Source organism: Schistocerca serialis, chromosome 9, assembly GCF_023864345.2.
Source record: "Schistocerca serialis cubense isolate TAMUIC-IGC-003099 chromosome 9, iqSchSeri2.2, whole genome shotgun sequence".
Taxonomy (NCBI): Eukaryota; Metazoa; Arthropoda; class Insecta; order Orthoptera; family Acrididae; genus Schistocerca; species Schistocerca serialis.
Window position 1 is genome coordinate 341352041 of NC_064646.1, and position 12370 is coordinate 341364410.

Sequence of the window (12370 nt, forward strand, 5' to 3'; positions counted from 1 at the left end):
AGGACCTTTGCCTACTGATTGAGCTACCCAAGAATGACTCACCACCCATCCTCACAGCCTTACTTCCACCAGTATCTCATCTCTCACATTCTTCTATAAAACTTGCAAGTCTAGCACACCTGGAAGAAAGGATATTGCAGAGACATGGGTTAGCCACAACCGGGGGATGTATCCGGAATGAAATTTTTACTCTGCAGCAGAATGTGCGCTGATATGAAACTTACTGGTAGATTAAAACTGTTTTGGACTGACACTTGAACTCAGGACCTTTACAGCTCACAGAGATGCACAGTGGTGCCTCACACAGAGAGCATTCCAGGGTGCGCCTGAGAGCTACAATACCAAGAATTGCTTCTCAGCTTTGAGCAAGTTCTCTCCTTTTTTTTTTTTTTTTTTTTTTTTTTTAAAAAAAAAAAGAAAAAAGTCACAACTCTGAGGACAGGTTGTGAGTCCTGCTTGGGTAGCTCGATTGGTAGAACACTTGCCTGTGAATGGTAAAGTTCCTGAGTTCAAATCTCAGTGCCACAATTTTAATCTGCCAGGAAATTTCATATCAGTGCACATTTTGCTGCAGACCAAAAATTTTTTATTCAAAATAGGAGCTGTCAGAGATTATGGGAATGAAAGATGTGTTGCAAGGATAACTCTCATGTATGTAGTTCAGAGAAGCTGATGCTGTGCGGAAGGATCCAGATGGTACAAGTTATGGAGTGGCCGTTGAACTCAAGCACGTTATGCTCAGCAGGGTATTTCGCTTTAAGCCTTAGTTTGGCAGTGGCTGTTCATTCTGTTGAACTGTGCTGGCTGGTGGTCATGACCACTTGTGGTCAGCTATTTTTTGCCAGGTGTTGAGATCAGAGGAAACAGAAAACTGATAGGAACAACAGTAGATATGTCAGTTAAGGTATTACCAATAGCAAGATTAAAGAAACGAAACCTAAATGTTTATCATTAATACACATGTTATTGATGTTATGACAAAAGAGAGAAAGAGTTATTAAATATTTGAAGAACTAATATGCATATTAGACATTTCGACACTAAGCTGATAAAGAACCTCACTCCCTGGAAATGCTTTAGCACTGCAATTTGTAGGTGGCATGACGCATGGGGATGAGTGATCCATAGCATGTCCGTAGGCATCAGTGATATGCCTTATCAATAAATACATTTATTGTTCAAGCAAAGTTTACAAAGGTACAGTTTCTTCAGAGTTGCAGGTGGCAGCCAGGCATGGGTAGAGATGCTGCGAAAGAATGGTGATGCCTTGTCAGCACATTGTGACATTGCTGCCACAAGTCAGTGGCTCAGCTGCATGTGATGCTCACAGTGATAGCAGATGAGACATATGTAGCCCACCATATATACTGCAGTGACCGAGACTGGCTACCTTCTCAGCACTCAAAGACAGCTCATCACACACTCAGGTGAAGTCTACCGACTGTGGTCCAAGATGCTGGTTATCATGTCTAGAGGTCCTGTCCATTCACCATGGATTGCTGAAGACTGCAGCAGATGCTCACAAGCCAGCCAGGAGGTTGTGTGGACACACGTCACCTGCTTGGTGTGAAGACAGCAGTTCGTAGATCAACAGCAATGACCCAGTTGAGGAGGAGAGCGGGCTGCTCAATAGTCTTTTCATCAGTGATGAGGCAGTGGGTAGCAATGGCAGACCACATCTGTAGTATGCATCATGTATGGCTGCAAGCAGGTAGCACTGGCCATCATCAAAAAGCTCATCACGGGTTCACTCAAACTCATTAGACAATCTTTCAGTCTGGTCCTTCAACACAGACAGAACAGCATGATGACAGAGTGTCTTCTTGTGGCCAGAAGGCTGCTTTATTTTTTATAGGTGCCAAGCCTTCTCACCTACAATGAGGTGCCTCTGAGTGCTTCAGTTATTTTTCCCAGTTTACCAGATCCATCAGCACCCTTGCCTTGCAGTTGTAGTTTCAATAATAATTCTAGGCCATTGAACTTGGTCTTTCTGTCAATGTTTGACTCTGTAACAACATTCAGACATGGAATTACAGTTACCTCACAGTGCATTGTTAAGTAGTACAGTGGTGTTTGCATTTCTGTTTGCCCAGTTCCAAAGTCTGTTGCATTGGTTGTATGCCATGTTGACATATGACAGGCACATTAGTTCAGCTCACACCTACTCCATTCCAAGCTCGCCTTATGAAACTTTAACAAAAATTTAAGCCTGCACAGTAAAGTTATTCTGCTGTGGAACAATGCCTGTATCAATGCAAGTAATTTATATATCCAGTAGTGCCATAAGAACTTCAAGTTATAAGTTTTTTAATTGTATTGTAAGTGCAGTGGATATTAATTTAGGTCTGGAACTGTAGTAAATGTGGTGCTGCATTGATTTATATTTATTGGCTTACTTTATTAGTCGGATAAGGAATTAGTCCTCAATATAACTGTAATCATTGAAGTCAGTGTTAACACGGAATGGTTTAACTTTTAGTTGGACACATATGCATCATTAGTTTCTTCTCATATGTTGGACATGCATCATTATAAATTTTGTTTAAGAAAGTCTAACACTTTTTGTACTTTAGAAAAGTGCATACACATATTATGAAAGCTATGTTTACATTTTGTATCATACTGTCAATTTTGATAGTGGAATTTTGGTTTATTCACTCATGATGTGCATTTGCAATCCATTTGCTTTGGGTGCAGGAGACATGTCAAAAATCTACAATGAGTTATAATGATTTTTAACCAAATAAATAATAATATAACACTAATATGATATTTATTTGGATATGTGACACATGCATTCAGCTCAGATTTCCAGTTCATCGTGCATGAATTCATCCACTGAGTAACAACATTTTATTGTCAATGCCTCATCTAACTTTCTTTTAAGTGGACCTAAATTTATCTGCATTAACTTGTTCCCTTTTAATTTATTATAAATTTTCATTCCCATATATTGTGGTCCCTAGGCATACATGGGATTTGAGACAACAGATGGGAAGCATAAAATTTTCATTGTTTCTTGTATAATGTGAGTGACCCGGACTGGCTAGCCATGCAGTCTAACGCACTGCTTCCCAAGTGGGAAGGCGTGCTGGTCCCTGGCATGAATCCCTCCAGTGGACTAGTGTCAAGGGCCGGTGTGCCGGCCTGCCTGTGGATCGTTTTTAAGGCGGTCTCTGCATACGCGTACACCACGATTACTCTACCACACAAACATTTGGGGTTACACTCGTCTGGTATGAGACATTCCCGGGGGAGAGGAGGGGGGGGGGGGCTATCCATCGGGGAGCCAAACCACATAATAACCCTGGGTTCAGTGTGGCACGGCGATGGAGTGGGTGGACTGCTGTGGCCTGTTGTTGGGTTGCGAACCACTGAGGGCTACAGCAGGATGAAGCCTCTCTGTCGTTTCTAGGTCCCCGGTTCAATACACAATAAAATACTCATGTGAGTGAACAAAATGGTTACCCTCAAATAATTCATACCTGGTGTACAAAAAGATAATACTCTCATATATAGGGCAATACTTATTAATGTTTAAAAACCCCTGAAGTGACGTAAATTTGCCAAAAGTGGATGACAAATGTTGAACATGTAAGATCACCAGAACACATACGTCATCACATGTGCAGCAGTGGAGCCTATTGGTCTGTTGTACCTGATCACCCCTGCTCAAGTCACGTATTCACATCAGTGTGGCTCCAGGCCTACATGCACAACTTAAGCATGTGGGGCTCAGAGTTTGAGTCTTCCATCTGGCAGGCAGTATTTTTTACATTGTGTTAGACAGTTACATATTTACATTGAGGTACTATTCAAATTTTATTTACCACTCTCACAGTCTGTGCTGATTAATTGCAAAGTACAGTACTATAAACACCTGCCACATTGCATCACAAACAAATAAGTATAAATGTCAAAACTATATCGCTATGAGTAAATGACCTCTGCATTCTTTACTTAATAAAGTATGTAAACAAAAAAAAAAAGGGGACAAAAGGAGAGAAATGCAAAATAAAAACAGCTATTGCGTGATTACAGTGAGTACAATAATTTCAAAAATTCTGCATTTACAAGAGAATGCATTTACAAAAGATGTTTGAAAACAGATTAGTTTAGCAGATTGATGTGTAGCACTGCTGCCTACTGGTAAGTGTAGGATCGACAAGCCTGAGCACTGCATGTGTGGCCAGGTACGTCATCTGGTAATGGAGAGTGTTGGTTTGCTTCCTCTTACAGACAAAATGATTTTTAAAGTGGAATTTTACATTTCCATTTGATAGAGTGGTCCCAGTAGTGTGGTATTTGTTTTATCAGTATTGTTAACAGAGACAGTAAAACATGAAGAATAATCAGTGCTTTAGCAGCAACACCACTGCCCTGGCCCATGTTGACTGTTACTGCCAAGCTTGCAGTGCTACTGAGTTACTGTTCAATTGCTGTTCTTTATGTTTTACTGTCCCTGTTAATATGTAATTATAAAACAGATATCAGACTCGACTAATTTGGGAGTGCTATATCAAATGGGCACATGAAATTTCAATTTAAAAATAATTTTGTTTGTAATGGAAAACTAAAATATGCTTTCTTTTGACACTGGGTATCGCATGAAAGAAGTGACATGCAATAATTGTTGGGGCTGTCACTTCCCCAAGCAATGCAAAAACAAAATGGCAAATATCTGGCAAAACACTAGAGAATGGGGGACTGATGACCTTCGCTGTTTAGTCCCCCTTAAACATCCCAACAGCAACCACCACTAGAGAAAATGAACCTAATCACTCTTAGGAGAGACACCCAGTATAGGGATGGCTCAATTAGCATTTTAAGTTTTCTAAATAGCAGTTCTTTAATATTTACAATGCATACATTTTGAATGATCTTTTTTCTATATTTTTAGTATCCACACTGTGTTTGTCAAGCTACTCCAAAAAACAATATGATAACCAATAATTGATTTAAAGTAGCTTGTATACATTGCTTTTCATGTGTCCATGTCAGTTGCAGTAGATAATGTTTGTATTGCAAATGCAAAGTTGCCCAATTTGCTCATTGAGTACTCAATGTGTGCCTGCCAACTCAAATTTTTATCCAGCTTTAATCCTAAGAATTTGATTGAATTAACTACTTCTGTATCTTGGTTTTTGTGAAAATTTTAATCTGCTCAAATTTGGCTGTTTGGTTTCAAACTGCATCATGTAAGTCTTAGCCATGTTTAGATTTAACCTGTTTGGTTGAAGCCAAGTTTCTAGGTCACTGAGGGTACTGATCAAGGATTTGGGACAGGACATGGCCTAGAATGGAACCATGTGGAACACCGTGATATCTATTTTTATTTTTTATTTTTTTCCCAGTCAGAGTAATAATTTGTCTCATTTCAAGAAATGATAACTCTTTGCTTTCTGTTTGGTAAGCAAGATTCAAGCCATTGTAGGACACTGGCCTTAACGTGCTATACTTTTCAAGTTTGCAACTAGGCAATGCATGGCTTACAGAATCAAAGTTGCAGGAGGTCCCTGCCATCTTATTGGTCTTATCTAAGGCTGTACTTATTTTCTCAATGACACTATCTGTATATATGGTGTTTTTTCCGTGTTGAAAACCAGACTGATCATTTAGGATAATAGAGTGTTTTCCGATGAAGTTTTAGATTTGGCCTACAGTAACTTTTTCAAGAACTGAGATAGGATGATAATTTCCCACAACCTCTCTTGATCTCTTTTTGAAAAGTAGCTTAACTTTGGCATATTTCAGTACCTTCCATTTTGTTTTCTGTTATATATTTTTGCTGATTCCCACCAAAGTCATTCAGGGATACTATACTGCTCTTCAAAACTTAAGGGCAAGCCAGACGGATTAAAATAACATACTAATTACTCAGTAGAAATGAATGAAAGTGTGGAAGCGTGTTGCCAGAGGTCTTCCATTTGTACACAAAAAAAAGTTGGACAATGTATGGCATTAGGTCAGCATGACTATACTGCCAAATGAGGCTGGCCCAACAAAATGAGGTACTTGAATGAACAGGAAAAGAGTGTATGTCAATCAATGAACAGTTCCAGTGCAATGTAGTGGTACATGATAACATGGCGAGGAGAAAACGTCTGGATGGCTGCAGTGGGAAAGTATTATTGGGAAACTGGAAGGAGGAAAGTGTGAAGAGTGTAGCACAGGAGTTTGGTATTTGTCAAAGCATTGTTTCACATGCATGGGGAGTGTTCTGAAACACAGGCACTGCTGCCTGAAGGAGACGTCATGGTCAACTACAGTAGCAGATGACTGCTACAGAGTGCAACAGGCAAATAGGGACCCAAGTCAAACAGAGGGTGCAATTCCATCGACATTTAACAGGACTGCAAAGCATGCAATCTCATTTTTCGTTGTGACACAGTGATTGCATGGGAGTGGTCTCTTTAGCAAATGGCCAATATGTTGAATTCTGTTGACACCGACACTTTGGCGGCATTGTTTTGCAGTGGTGGGAAGAGCACAGGACCAACAAGGAGTGCATGCAGTCTTCTCAGATGGAAGCAGATTCAGTCAGAGTAGTGATTCTGGATGTACCACCATATGGCTAGAATGGGAAGATGTAATGCAATCAGAAACATTGTTGAACATGATTTCTTTGGGGGTCCAGGTGTTATGGGGTTGTGAGGCATAATGTTGCAAGGTCGTACAGACCCCCAAATCTTTGAACATGGTACAGTCACTGGTCACCATTTTTGCATGACTGTATTCCTTCCTCAAGGGTGCATTCTGCCCTGAGTTCATTTTTATGGGTAGTGATGGCACAACCACATCAAACAGCACAGGCAGAGGAAATCTTGGAATGATAGGATATTCAGCAAATGGATTAGGCTGCCTATTCTCGCAACTTAAATTCCTTTGAACACATGTGAATACATTGATGAGACATACTGCAGCATATCCACAAGCACCAATAGCCACCTGGCAGTTGTCAACCACATTGGTAGAGGAATGCAACACTCTACCATAAAACCCCTCACCAACCTTGTGGCCAGCATAGAAGCACATTGAAGAACATGTGCTGCTGTATGGCATGACGACACACCCTATTAGGAACCTGTTTCATCTTTTGTAATGTTGAGTGGCCCATCATAAATCACAGTGACTTCTGTGTAATTATTGTCCTAGACTCAAAATGTCATTTCTGTTTGGCTTATTGTGCATTTCTTTCAGTTCCATTCTGCATTATACTGTATTGTGATACTGATTGTGTGTAGGATGGCCCTCATTTCTGGGCATTCTTCCCCCACCTCAGCACCTTCTTCCCCATCAGGTTCACCTTGTCCTCCTCAGCCCAATGTGCCAAGTTTCTGGATGTTGACCTCCTCCTCTCAAGCCCACTAACAACCAAAAATGCCTGCATTTTGGAAGATGACCCCCTTCCACACCAAAAAATTGCTTCCATTTAGCATGGCCACCTGTAGATGGCATATATGTGGTGACAAGAAGTTCCTTGCCCAGTAGTCGAAGGTGTCATAAAGGCTTTCACAGACAGGCATTACCACCTCAAACCTAGCCTGCAAATAGATTTCCTGCAGCATATCCTCACACACCCCTAATTCTCCTACCACTCTCAAGGAGTGTACCCTTTGTCATGGCCACCACCAAACAGTGGCCAAGTACAGAGTTGACTAATGAGTGGTGGAACACACTGCTGAGCACAATGTGCTCAACTTCAATGACTGCTTCACAGCCCATGATGTCTGGATCCTACCCTCAAGCACTACCTTTTCTGAAATACACAGATGGGAGTTATCCTTGCAACACATCCTTTGCTCCTGTAATCCCCCTGGCCTCAATCTCCACTACTCCCACATCCCCTACTCAATTGGCTCTTCTTCCCCTGTCCTGTCACTCCTTCTCAGCTCAAACTTTCATGTCATCATAATTGTCCGAGAGAGCTTAAACACCTCTGTGATCATTGTAATTAGTATACTCCCATCCTTACAGTCACAGTGATACATAGGGAGTTGTAGTATATTACTAGATTTAACACTTCATGTTGGTTCTTGAAACTTAGTAGACTTTCAGAGGATAGTTTAAATCTGTCTTCAAACATTTTCCTGTTTAGTTCTTTAAGTATTTTCATGTTGCTCTCTCAGGGGTCAAACAAGCCTGTGACCACTAAATAAAAGTAAAACAGTATCTTATGAGTCACTCATTCGATAACTCACCACATTATTTAGACTCAGATGTATATATTACAGTTGACACTGTTGTTGTTGTTGTTGTTGTGGTCTTCAGTCCTGAGACTGGTTTGATGCAGCTCTCCATGCTACTCTATCCTGTGCAAGCTTCTTCATCTCCCAGTACCTACTGCAGCCTACATACATCCTTCTGAATCTGCTTAGTATATTTATCTCTTGGTCTCCCTCTACAATTTTTACCCTCCACACTGCCCTCCAATACTAAATTGGTGATCCCTCGATGTCTCAGAACATGTCCTACCAACCGATCCCTTTTTATAGTCAAGTTGTGCCACAAACTCCTCTTCTGCCCAATTCTATTCAATACCTCCTCATTAGTTATGTGATCTACCCATCTAATCTTCAGCATTCTTCTGTAGCACCACACTAATGTTAATAAAAAACAGGTTATAACTTTTCCTGTGTGTAGATAGTTGATGAAGTTCTATGAAACCAATGAAGTTAGATAAATTCCTAGTATGAGGTAGCAGATCTAAACAGCAGCTGGTCAGCAAAAAGGAGTAAGAGTAGCATTTCTTGAAGTAACTGTTTTTCTCCAATATAGAAGTAATATCATAATTATTAATATGCTCAATTTAGTGCTGGTCAGCATTTGTTGCTAGTACATTTTACAGAAGCAGGCTGTAGTTACTGCATGGTGTGCAGCATGTACAACAACTGTGTGCTTAAGATTTTGGTTGGCAGTAAATTGCATTCATGCAATTAGACAGTTAGTTAGTTTTCATTCCCAAACACAATGCTGCACAGTAACTGCAGCATATCTGGTGTATAATATGGCTGCTTCTGTATGTGGCCCTGCCTTTTATAGGATAAGAAATGTCTATAACGGGACTGTGGAAAGGTGCGTAGACACAAGATTTTGTTACAGATGTGTGGTGCAGTGATTAACTATCACCGTCTCTGTTTTTAGACTTGGCATTTTGTTGTGAAGGCACCTCAGTTTAGGACAGAGAGTATTTTATTTCAAATAAACTCTAGTAATCAATATACCCTGGAATCAGTAATTTTTAGTCACTTTTCTCTTTTGCTGAGTTAACCTCAGGATTTTCCTATGAGCCATATCAAAGTTTCCTACCCTCGATGTGCTGAATCCCTCATTAAGAAACCTCTGGCAAAACACAAGCATGGAGTGCAACAAAACATGTTGAAAAAACGAGTCAGTTAGTAGTTTTGTAATCTTCTTTGTGGATTTGTTGAATTCTTTTCATGAACTTTCACAATGAATCTCAGCCTGTCATATGCTTTCCCAACATATACATTTATGTGGTTGTTCTATCTTTTATGTCACTTTGGACACAGTAATCTCTAAATGCTCAACAGACTGAACTATCTTGACATGTTCTCACAGCTTTACTCCCACCAGTACCTCTCTCCAATGTTCCAAATATCTCAAAAGTTCTCTTGGTTACCTTGCAGGGCTAGTGTTCCTGCTAGTCCTGAAAGGTATGCAGGAGAACATTTCTGACATTTGGAACATCAGAGAGAGACACTGGTGGGAGTAAAGTTATGAGCACATGTCAAAAGTTAAGACTGGATAGCTCAGACATTTGAGCATCTATCCATGAAGGACAAATGTTCTGAGTCCTGGTCTGGCAATAGTTTCAATCTGCCAGGGAGGTTCAAATCAGTAGACACGTGGACACTCCACTGCAGACTGAAAATTCATTCTGTAATAATTGACTTCTGTAATTGATTTTAATGATTTTTTGTTGACAACATAATCAAGTCATGCAGCATCTTCTTAGCTGTTCATGAATCTTCCATTATAGTTTATTGACAATATAATCTAAATGGATGGATAAAAAAGTCTACTCACCAATCAGCAGGAGTAGAACACACACATAAAAAGGTTAAACTTTTACAAGCTTTCTGAGCTAGTGGCTTCTTCTTCTGGCAGAAGAGTTGAAGGGGATGGATGAGGTGTGAAGGAAAAGGACTGGAGAGGTTTGGGAGAAGGGGTACAGTTCAGAAAAGTCACCCAGAACCCAGGTCAGGGAAGACTTATCGGATGGGATGAGAAGGAAAGACCAATTCTGGGGTACTGCACCAGATGAGATTTGAAAACCTGAAAGTTTAACAGTGGAAGACAGGGTACTGTGAAAGACAGAGATTACTACTAAAACATCACGAGTGAAAAGCCAAGCGCGTTGCAAGTAACAGAGGTGGTAGGGGGAATGGCAAAAAATAGACACGTCAGGAAATGACAGATGTAGAAAACTGAAATGGAGTGAAGAAAGGAGGAGTTACTGTGAATAAATGCTGAGACAGAAGGAGTTAATGTAAGTTTGTAAGTTAAGGCCAGGTGGGTGGGTAGAACAAAAGACATGTTATAATGCTAGTTCCCACCTATGGAGTCCTGAGAAACTGGTGTTTGGAGGAAGAATCCCGATGGTATGTGCGGTGAAACAGGCACTGAGGTCATGACTGTCATGTGGTAGAGCATGCTGTGCAACAGGATATTGTGTGCTGCTGGTATACACCCTCTGCCTGTGCTCATTCATCCTGACTGATACCTGGGTGGTAGTCATGCTAATGTAAAAGGCCAAATATTGTTTATGTAACAGCTGGTATATGAAAAGTTCCATTTCACAGGTTGCTCTCCCTTCGACAATATATGTTTTGCCCCTTACAGGGCTGGAATAGGTGGTGGTAGGAGGGTGCATAGGGCAAGTCTTGCAGCAGGGATGGTCACTGGGGTAGGAGCCGTAGGGTCTGACAAGGATGTTGCGAAGATTGGAAGGACAATGAAAAGCTGTTCTAGGTGTGGTGGGAAAAATCTCAAACAGAATGGATCTCATTTCAGGGCATGATTTTAGGAAGTCATGGCCTTGTCGAAGTAGATGATTAATGCATTGAAGAAGAGGATAATACTGAGTAACAAGTGGTGTGCTCTGAAGTTGTTTTTTGGAGGGATAATTAGTACCAGGATAGGGTGTGATGGCCAGGAAATCTGCTTTTGGACTAGGCTGTTGGGGGTAATTATGTCCAGTGAATGCTGAGATGAGAATGGTTGGTATTGCTGTCTGCCTCTAACTAAACACATTTGCCTCAAATGCCAAGGCTGCACGGGAGGGAATGTTTGACATTGAAAGGACAGCAACTGTCAAACTAAGTACTTGTTAGTAAGTCTGATGTGGATGGAAGTGTGTAGCTGGCCTTCAGTGAGGATGAGATCAGCATCAGGGAAAGTGGTGTGGGGTTCAGAATATGACCATGTGAAATTTAATTTGGAGAAGGTATTTAGAGATTCCAGAAATTTTAACAGGTCAGCCTCACCATGAGTCCATACAGCAGAGATGTCATCAATGTATCTAAAACAAACCAGGGGCTGAAGGCTTGTGGGTCCCTGGACAGCTCCCTCCAAGTGACCTGTGAAAAGATTGGGTAGGGAGGAGCCATCCTGGTTCTGATGGCTGTACCCCTGATCTGTTTGTATGTCTGCTCCTGAAAGGTGAAGTAATTGTTGGTAAGTATACAGTTGATTAAGATGAGCAAGAAGGATGTCATAGGTTTGGAATCAGGTTGGTGTTGACTCAGGAAATTTTAGTAGCAGACAGGCCATGAATGTGGGGGTTTTGTTATAGAGGGAGATGGCACCAATGGTGACAAGCAAGGTGTGTTGTGGGAGTGGGATGGGTGCGGTTTTCAAAAGACCTAGGATCTTGGTTGGAACTGTTCAAGGCAGAGTTCTGTGTCAGGTTTGCTGTTGAAAAGATTTTGGAACTGGGTTGCAAAGTGATATTTCCAGAAGACATTAAGTGTAAAGGAAAATAGGTTCTTCACTAAAGCAGCAAGATTAAATACAGGTTTAGGGCTGAAAGTGATACCCTTGAATAATACAAATAAATCTACTCCAGCAGACTTATCTCCTACAAAATCCTGCAGTTATGTGTCCCTCATGTTTTCTTGGATGGCATCATCTGCTAAATCAACCTCAGATTGCAACAACATGCTACACTTAATCTCAAATGCTATCCCTCCTTACCCTAAACTACCTAAACATTGATCTTTCCCTTCCTGTGTAGAGTCTTGTATCATAAGGAAGCATGGGAGAGGATGTTGTTATTGGTGGCTCGTATCCTCTTCTTACAACACAACTGCACATGTGGATTAATATGATTCTTTATTTACATGAT

General features: G+C 40.8%; 1 protein-coding gene across 5 annotated transcripts in view; it reads left to right on the plus strand.

Annotated features, from left to right (window-relative positions):
- LOC126419072 (D-altritol 5-dehydrogenase-like) overlaps positions 1–12370 on the plus strand; it is a 174068-nt gene that overhangs the window by 107101 nt on the left and 54597 nt on the right. The gene's annotated exons all lie outside the window — the stretch shown is intronic.